This window comes from Pimephales promelas, chromosome 2 (assembly GCF_988280905.1).
Source record: "Pimephales promelas chromosome 2, fPimPro1.hap1.1, whole genome shotgun sequence".
NCBI lineage: Eukaryota > Metazoa > Chordata > Actinopteri > Cypriniformes > Leuciscidae > Pimephales > Pimephales promelas.
Genome location: NC_142770.1, coordinates 23809025 through 23833621, shown reverse-complemented (window position 1 = coordinate 23833621; position 24597 = coordinate 23809025). Strand labels below are relative to the sequence as shown.

The 24597-nt window shown below is 35.6% G+C and overlaps 1 long non-coding RNA gene across 1 annotated transcript; it reads left to right on the top strand.

The window, feature by feature from the left end:
* Positions 1–201: 201 nt before the first annotated feature.
* On the top strand, positions 202–5614 carry LOC148995869 (uncharacterized). Its single transcript, XR_016168864.1, has 4 exons — positions 202–308; positions 5032–5168; positions 5283–5344; positions 5444–5614. It is a non-coding gene; the product is annotated as an uncharacterized LOC148995869 (long non-coding RNA).
* The last annotated feature ends 18983 nt before the right edge of the window (positions 5615–24597 follow it).

Below are 24597 nucleotides of genomic sequence, written 5' to 3'. Positions count from 1 at the left end.
GTAAAATGAGCCTATTTCCAAAAAAAGTGGAGTATCCCTTTATGTTGCATAATGTTATCTAAGCTGTCGAATTACGATTGAAATGTTGCTGTTAAATGCTGAACAGGATAACAAGTGTTACTGTTTTTTGTGTGTTAAACTAAAAGCCGTGAATTTAATGTGTGTTTTGAACTAAATGCTGCCTGTTGCACATGCAGGTCAAGTCTTTATTCTACGCTGGAACTGCGTTCATTTCAGCGTTATGATCTTGGCGAGCCTTCCCAGCGAGATGATGTCGATTGATGTGAGAACCAACACCTTGGAATTCGGTAGGAATGTTCTTGCCTGTTAGTTTTTTTTTTTTTTTTTAAACGGGACTGAGCTTTATTTAGGAAAAACTGCTCAGGGTATTTTGCAGTGTAGTGTAGTGGTGCCTGGAGAAGTGGGTATACTCTTAATTTATGCCCCCAATATTTTTTTAAGCGTCCCAGCAAAGGATGAACGCCCTGTGTTATAAACAGTGACATGTAAGACAACTAGTCTTGCATTAGTATTCAATATGCAAGACTATAGAATAGAGTATAATGAATACAATAGATAGAATCAGTAGTATTCTTGCATATCAGGGCCGCATATAGTTTTCTAAATACCCAGGTGCCAGGTCCCATAAATTGTATTGTTAGGGGGGTTCGGGGGCATGCCCCCCCGAGAAAATTTTGATTTTCCTGATCTCGAAATGAGCATTTTAAGGTGTTTTGATGGCCAAAAAAATTGACAACAATAGCTTTAAAAGCATGAAGTAGCCTATTTGATCAGATTCTTAAACATGAGAATCAGTTCCAGTTTCAGCGACTTTTCTTTCCTAAATTAATCAATGTTTTTTGGACTAATCTGTTAATTTAATTAATGGTTCAATTGCTCACTCAAAAAGACAGTCACTTGTCGCCACCCTCTGGCTAAATGATGCAATTGGCGCAAACGCAGACAAGTCAAACACATTCGAAAAAATGTTATACAAATGTATATATACAATAATAATGGCAATATATTTAATAGGGTGCTTGTGTTGTTAAATTGAGCTTGTAATTTCCACTGCATTTAATCAAACTGATTATTTCTGTCGGTCATTAAACGTCTATTGAAAAACAGACGTAAATTTGAGCTACTTGCATCTTGTCTCGCACTGTCGTTAACTGAAGTGAAGCGTCGCGTTGGGATTCGCGCTCAGCTCGCGCTTCTATGAACAAAAATCCTGCATTCTTTGATTGGTCTCACTAACATTTTGATATTGACGAGCAGAGCAGGTGAGTGCTGAAGCAGATCAGATGAGAAGGTCAGTTATCGTCGCGATGGGAGAATCATTGCAGCAACAAATTAGAGTTAATATTACGGGTACAACTCTAACGGGGTGTTTTTTTTTATTCACGAAATTGGATTAGCAACTAAATGATGCGCATCAGAGGGGATTTAGAAGTGGGTATACGCAATGCCGACTGAAAAGGAAGTGGGTATACGCCGTATACCTGCGTATACCCTGCACTACACCACTGGTATTTTGTTTTTCCTGTACAAAAAGATCTCTGTTGAATCACTTTTCCGCGATTCAAAGGACCTTTCGGAAAGTCCAACTGAATCAACGGATCGAATCTTTTGAATCAAGTTCGTCTAAACCGATTTTAAGTGAACTTTTCCAACTCAGCCTTTTTGAACTGATCAGTTCAAACGAGTCTTTTGAACTGATTCATTTGAATTATTTTCTTCTGAACTGTTGTTTTTGCATTTTGTTCATTCTTTTTTTTTTGAATGTGGTTTAGTGAACTGTCCAGTTTTGCAATTGTGATCATTTATCATTGTTTATGGGGTTGTAGTGTTGTCACGATCCTAGAATTTCTAACTTCGATACGATACCTTGAAAAATATCAACATTTGATACCATTTCCGATACCATGAAAAAACTTTCACAATATTAAGGGGGAATTTTTTTTAATTTTTATTTAAAGCTAAATATAACAACATGACAAATGTCCTGAGTTCTATTTGTTAATATTTTTTAATTGGACCCGAGCTAACATTATCCGTTGTATTTTTATTACCTACTGTTATCAAAGATTAAAATATACTATAATAACATAAAAGCACTTAACAGTATCAAATTGGAGGATAGAATGTCAGTAATGTATAACAATAAGATTAAACATTAAATTTTAAGTTAAAGGCATTTCATTATTGAATTAAGAGATGCCGTTGTCTGTTTAGTTTAATTAGTATGAATTAAGAGATGCCATTGTCTGCTTAGTTTAATTAGTATCTGTGTAATCAAATTGATGATAATCGCTAATGAAGGAAATTTGCAGAATTAAATAATAAAGTTAAATAGGCACAAGCTAATTTACATTTGACCACAGTTATATTTACTTGTCTAAGATTCCTCAGTCAGATTGTGTTAACTTTAAGAAAATGGAGAAAAAAAACTAGACAACACAGACTCATATCAACAACAATACTAGGCCACCTTTGTTAATGTTTCAGAAAAGTTTGAATAAAAAGAGTTAGTGTTTCCTTTAGGATTTTAATTAGTCGGTCCAAACAATAAACACCCCTGATGCTGAGCTGGTAACTTTACCCCTGGATCCTGTTCCTTATTTCTGTTTTCATTCTTTGACATGGCTGTCCACGGCACTTCATGAAAAGTGGGATTTTTGGCAATTAATGGCTCATAAAATTGTCGTGGAATTTGAGGTTAACGGCTATTAACAGGAATTTTTGGTCCGCCCCAAAAACTGTCAGAAACTGCTAGGAATTGACATGGGCTTTGTTTGTCAGTGTTGCCCCCATGACTTTCACGTGTAAATGAAATCGCTGTGAGCCATACAAATGCAAATCAAGTTAGCGGTGGTGGAGGTGTGATTACCTTTCTATAACCAGATGCTTACATTTTAACAATGATTTGTTCATGCAAGTGACTTCAACATTTTTAAACGAAGTAACTTATTTGTAACTTATTTTCATTTTCTTTCTTTCGTAAAACTTCAAATAATAGCTGAGTACCAAATAGACACCTCTCTCTTTTATACGCCTGGGGCTCGTTCTTCGTACGTCGCTAACTCAGTTAGCTGGATTTAATTGTTGGCGATTTGCCATGATCTTGGATCGTTTGGTTCTTCGACGCTCATCCTGGACTTGCTGTCATAGCAACATGTCCGTCAGCTTGAACCTGCTCGCGAGCAGGCTTATTTCATGTAAACAGGATTAGATCGCGGCTGATACGGGAAGTCCTTCAGCGCAGCGCGATAGTGTAGCTTAATTTCTGAGATTTGTTTTTGTTTTCTTGTGAAACGATTGTCGTGAGGGTGTCGTTTAAATACATTATTATTGTGTTGGAAATGCACATTAATGTTCGATTCGATATCGGGCTTCAACAACAGCACAAAATGTTTGTATTGCCCTAAAATTATTTGCGAGTGGCTTCCCTTTACACTATTGGAGATGCGGAGAACTTGATAAGCTTTCTGTCGTGCCATTCACAAAGTAGTGCTCTTAGTTTTTATTTTATTTTATTTATTTTTTTGTCAACTTAGGGTATATTATAATTTTTAATGAAGATGCAATCATGATGACCATGCCGATTATGACTTACAGTCCCTCAGGCTTAACTTACGTGATTGGTGCCATACACTGTAGACTACACACATGTTCCCATCAAGGCCTCAATGAAGGGATTTTGTGAGCAGAAAGGGGGCTTATACAGTGCAGCCAAATTATTACAATTTTTAATATTCCAGATTTGGAATATTATATCACTTTTTTTTAGTGCATTTGACTGAGTAAAATCTTTTAGATGCTGTGTGACCATGTTCTATATCACAAATCAGTGTGAAAGCAAAATGGCCAGGATCTGTGCATGACTCAAGAATTTTAAGAGATTCACATTTATGAACATTATTTGAACATGGTAAGGAAAATGATAAATATCAAACTCACGGTATTACATACACTTATGCTGAGAACTGCATTTTTGCATTAAACAGGTGATTACAACAGGATCCTGCATGGAGACAGGTGTTTTATGACCCCATTCCCTGACCCAAACCCCAGACCAGTTACAATGCAGCTCTAGGACAAGGGCACACAATGACAGGAGCTTTGGCCAACTAAAGGGAAGATTTCAGATTTTTGTCTAAAAACCCTGAGGGTTGCACCTGACAGGGCCTGTGACATTGCATGTGCCATATTACACAACACTGCCAACATCAGAAAAAGAAAAGAAAATGTTTAATTAAGCCTAAAATAAAAGACAAGACAAATTTGCAAAACTCTGTTTGCTTAGAGTTTTATTTCAATAGTTCTTTGTAAAGAAAAGCCAGTTATTCAGTCATCTTTTTAAAAGATATTATGCAAGGTCAGCAATAGTACTCTGTGTGATTTTACTCTGAAGTTTATTTTGAAGCAACTCTATTTCTAGTGCAATTTTTTCTTAGTCAAGTTCTGTTTATAAAGTACTCATATAGGGAACAAATGCAACAAATAAAAAGCAAAAGTTGTCTACACTGCCCACCCCTGTATCACTGCTGTGTGCAGACTCTTCTGTAGGCCTTTCTGTACATGTGGACTCCTGTCAGAAATAATAGGCATAGGCACAAGTATAAATCAATTAAAGCCATCAATTAAATTAAAGTACTTCCTCCAAAGGACAGTCATCTGAGAAGTTTTCTTCACTCTCCAGTGCAATGTGATTGATAACTCATGGCAAAATATTTTTTACATTAACATAAGTTTATCAGTTTTTACTTTCACAAGACAAAGCAATTTATCATTACTCAAGATTTAACAGTTGAAATGACTAAACCAGACAATTTGGATTATAGGTCTACTTCATTTAATGCAGCAACAAATTATTTCACAGTGTACAAAGATAATTTAAATCTCATTTCCCAGTGATGTAGGTGTTGCTGCTACTGGTCCCTGATGTGGGTCTGGAAGAGCTGAACCCCTTCACAACAGGGCAATTCACATTCAACCCAAGGGTCAGCTCTTCTATTATTTTTTTCTCAGCATTTTTCTTCAGCGGCGCGTGAGCAGCGCGTGTTTTTTCCGGCGTGCATGTTAATCAGTGAGCGCGTTCACACCGCGAGCAGGAGCAGCGCATGAGCGTCAAGCAGGATCATCTGAAGAACAGTCCGAAAATTGCGGTAAGAGATGGTCATTTCTAAACTAAAAACAATAAGAATCACTGTATGTTCACAGTAAGTAAGTTCACAATGTAATTTTTTTTTTTTTTGGTCCTGCTTGATTTTGTTTCATAGGAACCCATCCGTCGCCTGCACAACTCTGAGACGAATCACAAGCGCTATGATGCTGGGCAGGGGTAAGACATACAAAGCATGCGATCTACTTGTGTAGAAAACGAATAATTTTGGATTCATATTTCTTTTACTGTTATTTAATCTCACATTTGTTTTCACAGACTGTGTTCGGCTTATAATGAGGCGGTCGCATCGTTTTTGGTCGGAGCTCTTCACGCAAGCCCGGATCGTATGGTGTTGACAACGATGCGATTGTGTATAGGGTTGGGCGATGTCTACCAATTTGGCATCAGACGATGTCTACAGTGAAACATCGCGATGGACGATGATATCGGGAGTGTGTGTGTGTGTGGGGGGGTATTTCCATATTTTCCTCTATATCTTATCAGCAATTATATATATATATCTTATCAAAAAAAGCCCTTGTCATCGCTACATCACAACTGTTCAGTGTTTTTAACCACATAATATTTATTTTAGGTTTCAGACATTTAAATACCAGTATATATAATATATTATAGCAAAACAATACATTTTAGTTTGTAAAGTACACAATGGTGTCTATGGAAGCAGAAATAACAACCCATTCAAATATTTTACAACGGTTTTTATTAATAGAGACACTGTTTAAATAATTATAAAGTCAACTCTTTTTCTGGGCCACTTACTTTCATGTATTTCGGGAGAAACTGATGAATTCCCGCACTGTAATACGTCCGACAGACAGAAATATCTGAACTGCTGCCCAAACACGGTGCCCATCTCACGTACAGATCAAGTTCTTTTTCTTTCTTTTTTTAACGACAAAACAACCTCGCTTACACATTTGAGATTCGGAATATAAGATAGTTCATCATGAAATGGTAAGAGAGTTAATATTTTGAAATAAAAGCGCTAAATCTGCAATAGAGCGCTATTTTGGCTGTACGTGCCAAACGTGTCACCATGGAAACGGGGGGCACGATGTTTAGCCGATGCCATCTAAACATCCATCTGCCCAATCCTAATTGTGTAAGTATCTGTTATTGTGGGGTGTGTATATTGTTTTTATGTTAATATTGTTTTTGATGTATGTGCTGTGGTCATGCTATGTATTTACAATGCACACAAATATTGTTTTCCAGCTGCATGCGTCACAGGCATCTGTACAGTGGATCATGTTCGGACAGAAAGCCATCACCACATAGCACAGAGGTGGACAGACATTTCATCCCCGAGCTGCACATTTTATGTATTTTGTTATTGCTTGTTAATATGCATTTGCTTTCTTTTTTTTCTTTTAAATAAAAAAAAAGTTTTAATCAACATTTGTCTCAGAAATTCTTCATGTTCTTCATAAATGTATGTCCTAGTTATTAACATGAATACAAAATGTAACATCATATGGCTATATCACATGAATATAGTCTCCAGTAAGAGGTGTGTTTTTAATACAGGATTATATATATAATTTATAAATAATAGTCATTATTATTGGGGTGGGGTTTACTCAAGCATGATTAGTGGGATTGACGGCAGTTTACAGAGACTCCACTTTTCATGCAGTGCGGGGTTTTAACTTCACTTTTGCTATTTAACCAGAGCAAATGAGACGAGTGCGTCACGTGTGGTGTTTGTCAACGCGCCTTTGGAGAGAAGTGAAAGTGACCGCTCGGCTAGTATCGATACTTCGGGAAATTAGTATTGGTATCGTTCAGATATTTCATATTTTTGACAACACTATGGGGTTGAATTTTATGTAGTATTCAACTGAGTGAACGAACAAAAGAGTCAACTGGAAGTGTTCACTAATTGTGAATTGAAGTGAATTCCTATTACTGGGTTTACATTGAACAAAAACAACAATTTGACAATTTGTTCTTTTTCTTTTTTTTTATATAAACATTTACTTCAGTCATTCATTTAAATATAAAGGTTTACTTTATTATTTAAACAGTGTTGTCTTTTTTACACCTCCATAGTCGAACCTACTGGCCTATAGTTAATATGAGTAACAAGTGCAATATTATTTGACACGTGTGCTACATTATAGACGAGTAAGACAGTGCACAGATCAGAAATACAACACTAATTGCAACCGTGAAGCCACATCCAACAGAGTGGAGTGAAAGCAACGCCACTGGAATACAGATGCACACAGGCCTTTCGAGAGCCCTCCACGCTTATAGAGCAAAGACAGCCATTCCTCTCGGGCGTGCGCATCTCTTTCTTGATGGATTTCAGGTTCCGAACATTGAGATTGAAATCTATTCCCTGTGTCGATGTTTGTCAACATGCAATCTGCCAGATTTGCCACGGAGGAGCGCCTGCCTCTCCAGGTCTGGTCAAATGAGTGATCATTACCTCTTAACTCTGTCAAGTGTCGCGGTCGCAGATGGAACGTGGGATTGAAATCTGGAGAGAATATAGACAGTCGCGATTGAGGGGATTGTGTCGATGATGGCAATTTCTCTGTAAATTGGTTTGTGGTGTACTTTGGTGCTTTCATTCGATGCTTTGCAGATATAGACGACAAACATGCAACGGGTCAATAATTGACCTCTGGATTTTTTTCCCAGAGTTCCTCGAAACAGACTGATACGGCCGCATCTTTGCCGATTACAGCATGTCCTGGGAACATAACAGACTATTAGCAGTGTTTTGGACTGTAAATAAAAATATCGGAAAACATCCGATTGGTCACGGTCTGTGTGCAAATTCGGTTCCCAGGTTGAGTCATGAGGTTTAATCAGGTCTTTACTGTTGAGAAGTTGTTTTTTTTCCCTCAAACCGAGCATCGTTTTGGTGGATTGTGGGAATAATTTTTGTGACTATATGATATTTGACACTAGGGCTGTGCCATATCATACCGTCCACGATAATACCGGTATAAAATTTTACATGATAAAAAATTGTCATATCGCGATATTGATGATATGATGACGTATGGCGTATTTACGTTACTTAGCGCGTGCACAACAACACAGCAGCATGTCAGCCTCCGGATCAGATCAAGATTTAGTTCCTAAAAAGGGCGCTACTTCAATAGTATGGAAGTTGTTTGAGTATAAGAGGTCAGATCTCCAACAACACAATTATTATTATTTTTTTTTGTCAAATATGCATGAAAACTCGTTTCACCACTTCCCTACTAGCGTACATTTTGCATTCGCCTAATCTTCCTTCAGAGTTACCGCAATTCGGGTACAACAGTCAACACGATTAAACTCTTTCTAAGATGATTCAATGTTACTATTATTATATTTGTAAATAAAAGTTCTATGCTTTCGCATAAAACAACATTATCTTGCTGGACTTTATTGCTGTAACGTTAACTAAATCATCATGTTACTTTCTACCAGCCGGGTGTCTGTTAGAGCAAAACACTAGAGTCAGAGCACTATTGTTCATCACGCCCACAGTAACTGAAATGTAAAACTGTTAAAAGAAAGGACTCGATAAACGATTGCATAGCTAGATGCTGTATATTATACACGACGCTACGCATCAATATTTATTTACTTTGTGCTTTGAACTGTTCAGTGCGGAGTATTCGACGCGCTGCGCGTGCGCGCTGTGACTCCGTGTTGCTTCAAGCGCATCATTTAGCGCTCGGGATGCGCATAAGCGCTGTGCGATATATTGGAGCCTTTCATATCATAATACTTTTGCGCAATGAAAGATTATTAGCCTTTGTTCTGTCCTATCGATCATATGTTGCTGCCTCATTAAACAGCTGTGCTATTCATTTTAAACATGCCTCAATTTTATAGTAGACTAGGATATAATAATTAATCCTTTTGATTTGTTACCTTGTTTTTTTTCATGAATGTACAATACAAAGAGCAATGTGTAAAGTTTTACCAGATTTAGTGTTACAATTGTCTTATTTATTCCCCACTAAATGTTTTTTTTCCCTAAATGTTCCGATTTTATACAGTTATTGTATAAATTAGGTATTGTATACCTCATTTGATGCTAATCCAAAAACTATACAAGGCAACTGTTACATTTTGAAGGTTTGTTTGGATTGCCGCTGTTTGTTTAAATTTTTTGTACTTCAAAGTTTAGGTAAATTTTATTAGGTGACAATATTGTGCAGGCTTCTGAAGTTATTGTTAATATTGTTAATGTATTACTGTAGTTATTGTTAAAATAAAATGATAAGGAGTTATGTTATACTTTTTTTTGCACTAATGCTGCTGCCAGCCAGCTGCAATCACCAATAAAACATTGTTTCATATATATTTTTTCTATATCGTGATAAATATAATTATCGCAAATATTCTTGAAATTTCGTGATATAATTTTTAGGCTATATCGCCCACCCCTATTTGACACATTTGATCATTCTTGTGAAATACTTGTACAATTCTTGTGGATGGATGGATAATATAGAGATATTTAGATGGGTGGATATTCAGATAGATGGATGGATGGAAAAACATTTAAATGAATCGATATATGGATGGATGGATGGATGGATGAATTATATAAAGATATTCAGATGGGTGGATATTCAGATGGAAGGATGAAAATAAATTAAAATGAACAGAGAGATGAATGGATGGATGGATTGATTATATAAAGATATTCAGATGGTTGGATGGAAGGAAATTTAAATTAATGAAGAGATGGATGGATGGGCGGATATTCAGATGGATGGATGGAAAAATGTAAATGAATTGAGAGATGAATGGATGGATGGAAGGAAGGATTGAATATATAAATATATTCAGATGGATGGATGGAAATGTAAATTAATGGGGAGATAAATGGATGATGGATGGAAGGAAGGATTGATTATTTAAATATATTCAGATGGATGGATGGATAGATGGAAATGTAAATGAATGGAGAGATGATGGATGGATGGATTATATAACGATATTCAGATGGATGGATGGAAGGAAATTTAAATTAATGGAGAGATGGATGGATGGAGGGATGGAAGGATTGATTATAGAAAGATATTCAGATGGATGGATGGAAATTTAAAGGCGACATATCATGCAAAATCCACTTTTTTAGCCCCATGCAATGTTTATAATGAGTGTTATAAGTACAGAAAAGATGAAATTATTCTCTTCAGGTGATTCGTTTATATCTTTATATTCTGTTTTGGTCATATTTTTCAACCTGTTCAGATTTTTCTGTTTTCTATGACGTTTTTTGAGCAAGTGCGTCACCGTATTTGCAGCGGAGCTGCCAAATAAGGACATTGACTACCGGTCCAACACTTCGAGCAATCCGCCATTATTATTTCTCGCTCCGATTTAGTAGTCCGAGCTCAATGATGCAGAAGTTATGAGAGGGCAAGTCAAAATGTTCGGTTGTTGGATGTACGTTAGTGACCTGAAGCACTTCAAGGATTCCCACTTCAACAACTTCCGCCATATAAAGAAGGGTTTGACGATTGACTTTGTCTGAATGAGAGGTAAATTCCTTCTGTCTTTGGAGACGACGAACAGAGCATTTCGATAAGCTGTAAATATCGTTAATAAAAATAAAGTACTTTACTTTCTTAAAACACATGGTGGTCATGGTTTAACAGTACCTTTGTCTTTCTTTGTTTTTGTTTTGAAGTAACGTTACACGTCTGCAGTATTATTGTTCTTGAGTTTCATCAATGGTCATTTAGCTGCGTTGTTTTCTGATACTTTTCTAAACGTATCATATTGTCAATACAGATTTTTTTGTGGTAAGATTAGACCGTAGTCATTTATTTTGTCAGTGTGCTTGTTTTAACAAGAGAAATAGTCGACTTTCACTAATAACACAAAACCAATATATAACCAATATATCCATATGAAGAGGTTGTTCTGCAGGTTCGTCGTCGTCTTTATCAACTCGCTCGCTCTGGCTCGAATATGTAAAGCTTGAAGGTCAAGTCTTCTGTTGTTGACATTTTATTAACATATGAATGTTAATGTTCTTTGAAGGTATCGTATATAATCGTATATCTCTAATCAAACTACAATAATGGCCGAAAGCGGGGAGTTGAACCGACCGTGAACTCATCGACCTGCAGAGCAGGTGGGATATGACGCATCTCCTTTTTATTTAAAGGGGCCGCTTCGAAACAAGTTGCTCAAAGACGCACATCAGAAAAGGGGTAGAAAAGCCTGTGGAGCTCATTATTATAGCTCCACAGGCCCCTTTTCTACCCCTTTTCTGATGTGCTTCTGTGAGTAAGTTGTTTCGAAGTGGCTCCTTTAAATAAAAAAGAGTTACGTCTTTCCCCGCCCGCTTTCCAGTTCGCTGAGTTCACGGTCGGTTCAACTCCCCGCTTTCGGCCATTATTGTAGTTTGATTAGAGATATACGATTACTATAGCTTCAAAGAAAATTTTTATTCACACGTTAACAAAATGTCAACAACGGAAGTCTTGTCCATCAAGCCTTACATATTCGAGCCAGAGTGAGCGAGTTGATAAAGACGACGACGAACCTGCAGAACAACCTCTTCATATGGATGCAGTGGTATGTAAGTTAACTATGTTGTGTTATTAGTGAAAGTCGACTATTTCTCTTGTTAAAACAAGCACATTGACAAGAAAAATGACTGCGGTCTAATCTTACCACTAAAAATCTGTATTGATAATAATATGATAACTTGCGTGTAGAAAAGCATCAGAAAACACAGCAGCTAAATGATAGAAGGAATTTACCCTCATTCAGACGAAGTCAATCGGCAAAGCCTTCTGTATACTGGCGGAGGTTGTTGAAGTGGGGATCCTTGAAGTGCTTCAGGTCACTACATCCAACAACCGAACATTTTGACTAGCCCTCTCGTAACTTCTGCATCATTGAGCTCGGACTACAAAATCGGAGTGAGAAATAATAATGGCGGATTGCTCGAAGTGTTGGACCGGTAGTCAATGTCCTTATTTGTCAGTTCCGCTGCAAATACTGTGACGAAATTGTTCAAAAAACGTAATAGAGAACAGAAAAATCTAAACAGGTTGAAAAATATGACAAAAACAGAATATAAAGATATAAACGAAGCACCTGAAGTGAATAATTTCATCTTTTCTGTACTTTTAAACACTCCAAATATACAACAAAATGGATTTAACGGCTAAAAAAGTGGATTTTGCATGATATGTGCCCTTTAAATAAATGGAGAGATGGATGGATGGATGGATGGAAATGTAAATTAATGGAGAGATAAATGGATGGATGGATGGAAGGAAGGATTGATTATATAAATATATTCGGACGGAAGGATGGAAATGTAAATCAATAGAGAGATAATGGATGGATGTATTATATAAAGATATTCAGATGGATGGATGAAAATAAATTTTGATTAAATAAAGATATTCAGATGGATGGATGGATGGATTATATAAAGATATTCAGATGGATGAAAATAAATTTAAATGAATGGAGAGATGGATGTATGGATGGATGGAAGGAAGGAAGGAAGGAAGGAAGGAAGGAAGGAATGATTAAATAAAGATATTCAGATGGATAGATGGTTGGAAAGAAATGTAAATTAATGGAAAGATGCATGGATGGATGGAAATTTAGATGGATGACAGACAGATGTATGGATTTATAAATTAGATATTAAGAAGGATATGATGGATCTGTGAATCCATTTAAATTAATTAGCATATTTATTTAATATAAAAAATATTTATGTATTTACGTTTTTTCATAATTCCTATTTGTTGCATTAATACTATATTTTACATTCATTTATTTGTGATTAGAAATTAAACTGTGAGTTGTATTATTATTAGTAGTAGTATTCCAGGTTCATGCTAATATTTAAAGATGATTTATGAGAGCTGTCTGTTTTTGCTGCTTCAGAAGTATCCCTTGAAATGATCATATCACGCTTCTAATTTTCTAAACGGAAAAGCTTTTCTCACGTCCATGAACTGTAACCACCCGAGTGGCAAATCATTTGAAATTTACAAAATGCCCAGTAAGCAAAGCTTTTTATGAATAACTTTGAAAGTACACTGAAATATTAAGCATATTTTTAAAACCCCATTATGCATAAATCTTATTTAATCTTTAGTGAGGTTTATATTGGATGTGTAAATACTGGACAACATGTTGTATCATATATCTCTATATTTGAGGAAGAAACATTGTCAATGCTTTAAGAGTGTGTTGGGATTGGTGAAATGGGACTCGCATTAGCGTTGTAACACATCAATGCTTTGCCATCAGGCCCTAAAAACCCATGTGACCCGAAAAGTGACATAGACATGACAACAAACACCTTTTGTTCATTTCTGAGTCACATTCTTGTCTATTTCCTCTCCAGTATTTTAGATTTCAAGGGCTCATCATTTGATAAAAGTCCTACTTCCCCACCAAAGTGCAATGTGGTGCACATTTTATGATGCCGAGCCCCAAAATAAGTGCTAAAAATGATTGAGGAGCCACGCAGCTGTGCAAAATGATGACTTCTGGAAGCTTCTGGTGTGTGGTTACTGCTGAACACAGGGCCAGGTGCACCGGATCATAATTTACCCGAGTTCACAACCGCTAGGGGGTTAGAAACAGACGGATGTTTCCACGCGGGCCACAAAGTCTCAGAGGACTTTACAGAGGTGCGGGGAATGATGCTCTTGTTCTGGGTCTGGGTCGTGTCTAATTGGGAGGTATTCACTGGGGATGTGCACATGCTGCTGCAAATTGTCAGTGTTTCTCTTTTTTTTTTTTTTTTTTGGACACAGACTGAGAGTCAAAACGGTAACTTTTTATTTTAGAGTTACCGTTTTGACTCTCAATCTGTGTCCAAAAAGAAGAGAAAAACTTTGACATATAAGTAGTTTGCCTTAAAATACGCAATAACTCGCGTTGTGAATTCGATTTTGCTACAGTTTAAGAACGTGTCGCTGTATTTTACAAAAGAATGCATGTACAATTGCTAGAAAAAAATATTCTAAAATCTCATTATAATAATTGAAAAGCATGGAAAGTTATAACTTAGAGGCATTTTCAGTTATTATTTATAGGGCTGTCAAACGATTAATCACGATTAATCGCATCCAAAATAAAAGTTTATGTTTAATATATGTGGGTGAACTGTGTATAATTATTTTTTATATATATATAAATACACACACATGCATGTATATTTAAGGAAAAAAAAATATTTAAATATAAAATATTTATATATAATATAAATTATATATAAATCTATATACAGTATATACAAGCATGTGTGTGTATTTATGCATACAAAATAATTATACACAGTGCACCCACATATATTATGTAAACACAAACTTTTATTTTGGATGCGATTAATCTCGATTAATCATTTGAAAGCCCCAATTATTTATATAGTTTATATTATATTTACTGTTATTATTCTGAACATTTACGGTAAAGTTTACAGTAAACCAGTTGTTTAATGCAAATGTGGCAACTTGTGAAAATAGTCAAATTTTCTGTAAATTTACTAATCTACCAAACAATAAATGTAACAGTACACTCACGCGCGCAAACAAATAATACACAGGATGGTATAGAAAACCATAACTGTAAAAAAAAATTGCTGCCTTAAATTTTTAAGTACAGTCAACTTGGATATTTAAGTCATTTCAACTTAAATTACATTAAAATGACATAAAAAAGTATACAATTGCTTAACTTAGTTAAATAAAACATGTTGTTATAACTAACTGATCATATTATTTTTACAGTCAAGAATAAACATGTAAATACTAGGGCTGTGCAAATATTAATTGCGATTAATCGCATCCAAAATAAAAGTCTGTGTTTACATAATATATTTGTGTGTGCTGTATATAATTATTTTGTATATATAAATACACACACATGCATGTTTATATTTAAGAAAATGTGTTATTCATATATAAAGTATTTATATATCTATACAGAATTTAAGTGCAAATAATTCTTAAATATATACATGCATGCATAGGTATTTATATATACAAAATAATTATGTACAGCACACACAAATATATTATGTAAACACAGACTTTATACTATATAATGTATTATTTATAATATATAAATACTATAATATATGCATATAAAACACTTTTTAAAACTACAAGATATCGTAATTTTTGCTAACAAGACATATTATTTAACAATAAAATTAGCCTTAGACTGATGCAATCTAATATTTTTTTCATTCAAAATTAGCATTTTTTATTTATTCACTTTTTGCTGTGTAGAGTGACCTCTGATATGTCATTTGTATTGCATTCATAACCACAGAGCGCTATCAATTTGTGAACCTTTATAAGAGCACAATTAAATCAAGTTGGCACTGCATGCTGTTCCCTCATCCGTACAGGCAAAGGATCAGATGTTGAGGTCAAGGACATGTTTTTTTCCCCATTTGACTCCTGTACCATGTGTACTCAGCTTCTAAATCTAAAAAGGAATGACCTTTTGTTCTGTTCCTCTGGAGATTTTACTCCGTGGTGTAAAGGAGACTGCCATGCTTCTGAAAGAAGAGAAGTTAATGTATCAGTCAAGATTACAGAGGAACTATAGAAAAAAAAAAAAAAACCCAAATCAAATAGCAAACGAATCAAAAAAATCCAACAATAATGCTGTTTCGCAGTTGCTGTGAGAAATTCACAGAAGAGAATACAATGTTCTCCTCGCCAGCCAGATCACAGCGTGGCCATTTATTCTCAAAGCTGGTGTAATTTCATGTCCAGCTTTTTGTGTAGACTTTCCATTGTCTTTATGAGCCTTTTGGAGAGATATAAATCTTTTTGAATTATGTTTGTCTTATAAAATACAATTACCTTTTTGTGTGTGTGGCTCTTTGCATGTTTAATGTCCATGTACTATATACAACAGTTCGTTCTGGTTCTCGAATCTGATTGGCTGAGAGTTTGTTTCGCGCTATCAGCACTCTGACCGTTTCACCGTTTGCATCACTCCACTTGTGGAGTCTTTCATGGAGGTCGAGCAAATCCACATTATTTTTTTTTACAAATACTACTGTTAAATCACATAATATAGTTTTAAGAGTTTTTTAGGTGAGAATGTAGTTTTTTAGACCTCAAATAGGTGACTCAAATATAAACATAGCACCTCTTTTACAATTTGTTTAGACATTGTCGGAGATCCAGCTCCTGGGCGTCAGCGGCCATTCAGCACTCGTGTACCCGGACAGGGTTGCGTTTCCCGAAAGCATTGTTAGCCAACTATGGTCACAAGCTATAGTTGCGACCATAGTTGGCTAACGATGCTTTCGGGAAACGCACCCCAGGACAGCTTTATCTGATACTACTTTAGTAAGTTTGACTGAATTTTTTGCTTGTGTTTGTTTAAAGTGATACACCACTTTTTTTTTTTTTTGAAAATAGGCTCATTTTACTCTGACCAGAGTTAAATTGTTGAGTTTTTATTGTAGCCTTACAATAGTCGAGAATAAAATCCTGTAGTGCTTTGTTTTTTTTTTTTGCTGAAAATATTTTGACAATATTGTAGACGCACATTAGCATATGAATCTTAACAATTCGTTACCCTGTTACTCATTCTACCACAGTTCACATTAGAAATGGACCGTTTAATATTAATTTATGTTCATTGCTACAAAATAACAGCATCACACAAATCAGTTTTTAAAACGTTTAGAAAAAAAATATTAAAATACCTGTCCTACATAAACTATCCTAGATTTCTATCCTAAATGGATAACTTGTCACAATCCTTTCCTAAAGTAATTTCACTCCATAAACAGCCAGACTTGATTTTAGCAATCCGTTAATATATGTGACTGAAAGCATGTTATTTGTTTTGATTTGTTGTCAAAACTGAAAGTATTTTCTCCACAATTATCCTGAAACTGTCACATCAAAGTGACAATGTGAATGGATGACGGTTATGGGTTTTGGTTACACAACCGCAGGAAGTATTCTCAGATGTTCTGCCATAACTCATTTTCTATTCAGACTCTTCATGCTCAACCACATTATGCTGTATTCATTCACTTTCTAAATCGGAGTATCTATAAATAGACCATAAACCTTTGAGCTGAGCGTTTACTCCTAGACAAACATTGCTCGAAATGCAAGGGATTTAAATTAAACGTTTAACGGATTAGTTTGGAAAAAACAAACAAACAAACAAAAAAACATTATTTGTTCACCCACAAGTCATTCCTAACTCTTAGACCTTCTTTAATTTGTTGATGATACACTATTTCAACATACTTGTTCCCTATTGTATCCTAGGATACAATACCGTCCTTCGGATGAGACGTTTGACCGAGGTCCTGACTCTCTGTGGTCATAAAAAATCCCAAAATTTGCCAAATTTGCCCAGTGGCCTCTGTCCATCATGGCCTCCTAATCATCCCCATATGCACCAATTGGCTTCATCACTGTCTCCTCTCCACCAGTAAACTAGTGTGTGGTGAGCGTTCTGGCGCAATATGGCTGCCGTCGCATCATCCAGGTGGATGCTGCACATTGGTGGTGGTTGAGGAGACCCCCCCCCCCCCTCTATGTGAAGCGCTTTGAGTGTCCAGAAAAGCGCTATATAAATGTAATGAATTATTATTATTATTATAGGATGTAGTGAGAGTTCCCATGCGAAAGGTTGGCAATCAACATTTTCGCTTGTTAAAAGTAGGGAATGGGATGGGTACCGAAACCCGGTATTAAACGGGCCCCGGTGCTGAATTTTGAAAGACCGCTGTATAGATAAGTTCGGACGTTATCGGTTCTGCTGTCGGTACTGGAGAAATTAAGTAAATACACGTAGGTTACAATTTATTCCTATAAAGACGTTATCTTGAACATGTTTATCTCGCCAGCCATTTCTATATATAAACTATATTTTAATTAAACCATTTGTCTGTGATGCAAATTTGCTATTCGCAGTTCAGAAGAGAGAGAGAACAGAGAGAGAGCGATCTTTCACGTGTAGCCACAGCGCGCACAAAACGACAGCTCTTGCTTAATGAGTGACAATGAGGACAGAACTAAACATTCAAACGTGGTTACACTTTAGATGTTGGATATTATTCTAATTTTATTTTAGATTTCGGCTTCCAAAGATTATAAAAAGATACTTGAGATACACCCGTTAAAAACGAGATGCATGATCTGTCCAGCGCAACTTCCTTCACTTCACAGCGCTGCGCTGTCGGTTCTTTCTAAACCCAAACGTGCCGTCAGAATCGGCACGATCGGCATTTTTGTCGAAAAATGCTGTCTCTACTGTTGCTAGATCATAAAATGCCTATTAAAAACACAAAAACCTGCGCAAGAGACGCTGTTCACAAGGCGGTGCGCGCTCCGAAACGGACTGCAACGAGACAAGAAGTGTATAGCCTACTTTGGGCTTTGTGTGTCCTAAACTATCAAATATACATAAAAATGTCAAAATGACCACCTGTGAGATTCACTTAAACACAATTATGTCTTAAATGGACGTAAATAATAGGATGAAAATGATGGTGCTTCAGTTACCGATTAGATTTGCTCTCGGTCTTAAAGGGGCAGCAGTCTAATACTAAATCTGCTGACGATTCAGCCATTAATGCAAATCAAACAACAAAATCACTTGAATGAGCAACTTTATCTATCTATGATAAACTATACAGTGCTATTTTACATTTGATTACTAAATTAGATTTATTTTCAGACAGAATATATTACCTAAAAAGTAATGTTAGTAGACCTTCCCAGTGTTTCCTCTAGGATTTTTTCAAGCTGTGGGGGCAGGCCCATTTCCCCGAGGGGAGGGGGGGGCGTGGCCCACGAGATATATTCCCTTAGGCCACGCCCCCTTGTCTCCCCAAAGTATTATAAGTAATCATGCGCATCCCGTGTGCAGAATGATGCACTTGAAGCAACACCAAGTCACAGCACGCAACGCTTCACATTGAAAAGAACATAGCGAAGGCATGATATCTATAATCTATGCTTAGTAGGGCTGCACGATTTGGGAAAATGTCATATTGCCATTATTGAGCCAATATTTCAATTGCGATATGCGATTCCGATATAATAAAATGGTTTCATGAGTCCAACTTGCTTGGTTCTAAAGTAAAATGCACACAGATTAATGTTTATTTCTCAACTCAAACTAAAAACAATAACAACAATAAATGATTGATAAAACCTATAATTATCAATAAACCATCAACCAAACCAACATTACAGTGATTCCATCATTACAATTGAAAGCTATCAACTTTTAAAAAAATTATTAGGCTTAAAAAAATATATAACAGCTTTTAAATTAAGTGAACTTCAAACAATCCCCACATAAACCCATAATAAAAAACATATTTACCTGTGCCCTTCCTGTCTTAACAGGTACAGAAATTGAATAAAGTTATCAAACAGTCTGCGCTGCATGAATCATAAATTATATATAGAATAATCCTTATTAAAGCTACAAAAGTTCTTTAGTCAAGATCAGTGAGTAATTTTCTAATTTCCCTTTGTTCTTTTAACTTTACTGACAGAACGCTTTATTCGTGCTGGCCCTTTAAGAGAACCCGTTGCCGAGACGCGGATCTCACACGCGCCTATAGCACAACTCTTTTCATCCATAGACTTTTCTTATGTTATGAAGATACTAGACAAAACGACATTTTGGCATAATTGTGTGTGCTATTGTTCGTTCAAGCTCGAAAGAGAAATGTTTATTCTGGCACGCGGTAGGTGCATGCGCATCATGCGAGTCTCATCTATTCTAGGGCACTCACAGGCAGCTTTTCACTTCTTGTCGTGCAAAATGCGAAAAGGCATTTGCACTAATAAGAGGGGGATCTTGTAACACTAGTCAAAGGATGACAAAAAAGAAGAGATGCTGCGTTAATAGCCCTAATTTGTTTATTTAATATAAAATCGCGGCATTTTGCGTTTATAATTGCATAGGTTTGAGATCGCTATTACGACTGCAATATGATTAATCGTGCAGCACTAATGCTTAGTGTATTCTAAAGGGCAATAAACTCCACTCCAGCAAGATAGTCATTTTATGCAAATCATAGACCTTTATGCTTTATCTACAAAATAAAGTATAATATCGGGAACATTGATCTTGAAGAGAGTGTCGTCGTGTTACTGTCGCAACCGAACGCACGCTTTGTGAATGCTGAATGCATGGAGAATGACTGAGGCGAGATGACTTTCCGTTAACTTTAACTTAGAGACTAAAATATTAATTTTACCACACATTATGCTATTGAATGACTTTAGAAGTCTTGGAATATAGTGTGAAAACTTGATTGTGCTTTACAAAGTTTTTTATGCCTTTAGCGGGGCTTAACAAAATAACACAATATGCAGAATGTCGGACGTCACTGAAAAGCTGCAGCCGTGGCGGCCCGCCACGGGAGAATGAATGTAGCGGAAACACTGCCTTCCTGAAATTAAAGCACTGTGTATATAATTTGTATCTTTGATTAATTGTATCCTATCTTTTGTATATAAAACAATAAAAGCACAAATTGTTAACAATTGTTATGCACAAAGCACAAATTGTAAACAATTGTTATGCACACTGCTGCATAACAAATATATATTTTTTTCTTCGTTTTGTTAAAGCATTACTTTTTTACATTTCAAAATATAAAGTTAATTATGTTCTTAATTCTAAAAAAAAAAAAAAAAAACACCAAAAAGAACCGATAAGAATACCGTTAAAGTACCGGATCGATAAGCAGTATCGGTAAGAGTGGTAATACCGATAAAACCTTAACGATACCCATCCCACTTTTTTGGAAATAGGCTCATTTTACAACTCTCCCAGAGTTAAACAGTTGCGTTTTACCGTTTCCATTCAGCCGATTTTCTGATATTTAGAAGCTGTCTGGTTACTGATATTCTTCTAAATATCAGAAAATCGGCTGAATGGATTCGAAAATGGTAAAACTTAAAAGTTTAACTCTGGGGAAGTTGTAAAATGAGCCTATTTCCAAAAATAGTGGAGTATCCCTTTAAAACAACCAATCAAAGCGATATGATTCTTAAATTCAACTATATAATAGTATAGGGGTGTGCGATATGACGATTTTTATTCGTGGACGATTAAAATGTCTCCACGATCTGCTTTTGAAGAAATATCGTAGTATCGTGTTACAGTGCATTCTATCAGTTCAGTTCTGGCGCCTCCGTCTCTCAACTGTACAACGCGACGTAGCCTACACATGATCACACGTTAATGAATAGGTACGGGACACTGCAATTCACACAAGTTCATTATTTGCATAAGCCTTGCCGGTTAAACATTAATTCACGCGCTGATGCGCTGTTCTAACGTGCGCTTTCCTGACCGCATAACCCCCGACGCTCACATGCACTAGAAGCCTGTCAAACAGCACCTGAATACTGGACTAAGTTTTCTCTCGAGTCTTATTAAGCTAATACTGTTAAATACACACAATGTTTACATAAACAGGCTATGTCTAAAGTGAAAGCAAACATTTGAGAGAATATCTGGAGTAATATGCGTCTATATTAAACGCGTCGCGTGCTGGTCTAAAAGCAACAGGAATAAATAGTGGCCTACTGCCGCTTGTCCTTAAAGGGATAGTTCACAAAAAAAAAAAAAAAAAAATCTGTCATTATTTACTCACTCTAATGTTGTTCCAAACCTGTATTAATTTCTTTCTTGTGCTGAACACAAAAGACAATTTTTTTTTAATGTGGGTAACCAAACAGTTTCTGGTCCCCATTAACTTCCAGGAGAGAACCTATAAAAAAAAATATAAGGGGACCAGCCACTGTTCGGTTACCCACATTATTCAAAATAACTTTTATTTTCAACAGAAGAAAGAAACTTATTCGGGTTTAAAACATCTTGAGAGAGTAAATTAAGACAATTTTCATTTTTGAGGGAACTATCCCTTTAGTGTTAATAAAACAAAACAAAAACACAAGGAGAAAATCACTCACTGACTGAGAACTTTAATATATCTTTAATAAGAATCAATTTATTCAGTGAAGTCTATGTAGTGTTTTAATTTCATATTTGTTCATTTAATTACTTCAATGCTACTGCTAAATACACCTACTGCATCTGAAAAAATAAAGCACTATTTATTTAATATGAATTATTAATTTGTGTAATGTTTATCTTGTCTTTTTTTAATAACAAAGAAAATAATGACAAAGATTTTTATCTTCGCCACTGGCCTAAATGTGTGGCTTTCTTTTTTCTTTTGTTACCTAAGGCTTTGTTTTTAACACAGGGACATTAGTTTGGCTGTAATGAACAGCCACTTGCAAAATATTAAAACCAACTTGAAAAAGAATCGTGATAAAAAATCGTGATCGTGATTTTCCTAAAAAAATTGTGATATGATATTTTTTCCATATCGCCCACCCCTATAATAGTATATAATAATAATAATAACTGTGGCGAGGGGGATGTGTTAAAGTCTACAGTGGGAGAATGAGTACGGAGACGAGCAGCAAGTGGGTCAAGTAAATGATGATCAACACCTGTCTCTAGTTCTAGTAAATGGCGGATATATGGGATATAAGCAACCCGGGGACCTGGAAAGAGAAGAGAGATACTTTTCCACTTGGAAAGATGATTGTGGGTTTGCTTGTTGTGCATGGCAGAGAGCCCCACAGGATTTCCTTTTTGTTGATTTCGGACATTAATAACTTAGATCTGTTTGCCACTCTGACTTCTTCATCCTTTTATTGGAACTGTTTACAATGACATTTTTGGATGAACTATTCCTTTAATAATACGAACACAGAATTTCCCCCGCCCAATAAAATGTAATTGCATAACGCCATAAATGTTTGGTGAATGATGGTCATTTAAAATCAAGAGCACAAGGACACGGTTGATGGGAGCTCTGTAACTCCATTAGGAGACGAGTCTCTCCACTGCGATGAGGTGACAGACAACTGCTGAGTGTGAACTCCGCTTCAGGGGGGAAAAGACAGAATTAGGGAGTCGAAGAAGAATCTACTCGATAGATACCGGCACCACTGGATCATCTGTCTTACTTAAAGCCACTTAAACATGCTAGATAATACTGTGGCCTTCCAGACCCCTCAGGTTAGATGTATGAGTTCCAGGAAACCAGGAATATACACGCGACAGTATTCATGCAACACACACATTCTGTCAGAAGAGGCATACTTTTAATGCGTAATGCCTACTCATTTTTAATAGTGTGCAGCATCAAAAGGATATTAGTGCACAGTATATAGAACATTTTACACTAAAATTATAGAACACTAAAATAATTACACACAGTGCACCCTGTAAAAGCATCACATTTAAAAAGTAAACACATTTTTTTGGATGCAATTAATCACGATTAATCGTTTGACAGCCCTAATAAATATATATATATATAACACGTTAATTAAGATTAATTAATTACAGACTTTAACGCATTAATTAATTACACAAAAAATACTGGAGCACCAACTAGCATTCATGACTTTTTTTTACAGTTTATGCTTCAGACAACTAAACAACAAACCACAATGAACATGAACGAAGAAGCTGACAAGACCGCTTTGGTTGGTCCCGTCACTCCCGTGGATGGGAATTTTTGTTATAAAAACGAACGGATGGAAGTGTCATTAAGAGCATGGTTGTGTGCAAGCTATGCAACAAGGAATTCGCATATCACATCGACCCTCAAGTTTCACCTCAACGCAAAACAGATACACTGGTCTGCTGGACTTGGTTGAACAAAAATTAACAATATTTTGTTGCTTAAGCTTATGTATTCAGTCATTATTCAATGGTATACTAAAAATACATGTGAAAAATAAATCTTCTCACTGTTCTCAGTTCAAATATTTATGGAATTAAAATGCGATTAATTTCGATTAACTAATTCCAAAGCCTCGAATTAATACGATTATTTTTTTTAATGGAGTCCCGGGCCGAATATATATATATATATATATATATATATAAAAGTATATGTGTGTGAGAGATCTTTATAAAATGCAAAATAACCATTATTTTTCTACAAATAATTTAATTATAAATATTAATAATAACATAAATGATTACTTTTCTTTTTTGTAATGCAATGAAATGTAATGAAATAATGTAAAAGTATACTAATAATTTCATTTTTAAGATGGTTGTATGCTTGCATAGTTGCAGTACAATTTGCATTTATATACAAATATATTCATATATAAATAAACATGAAATTAAAAACTGAAGATTAATTAAGACTCGGATTAATCACTATTAATAACATAGCATAGTGATATTCAAAAAGGTTTCATAGGAAGATAATTAAAATGATTAAAAGTATACCTGATTTCAAACTAAATAAATAAGAATTCATTTTAAAATATGGGTACATTTACTTGTGCCTGTGAAATACTGTGGTGTTTCAAGAAAAAATCCGA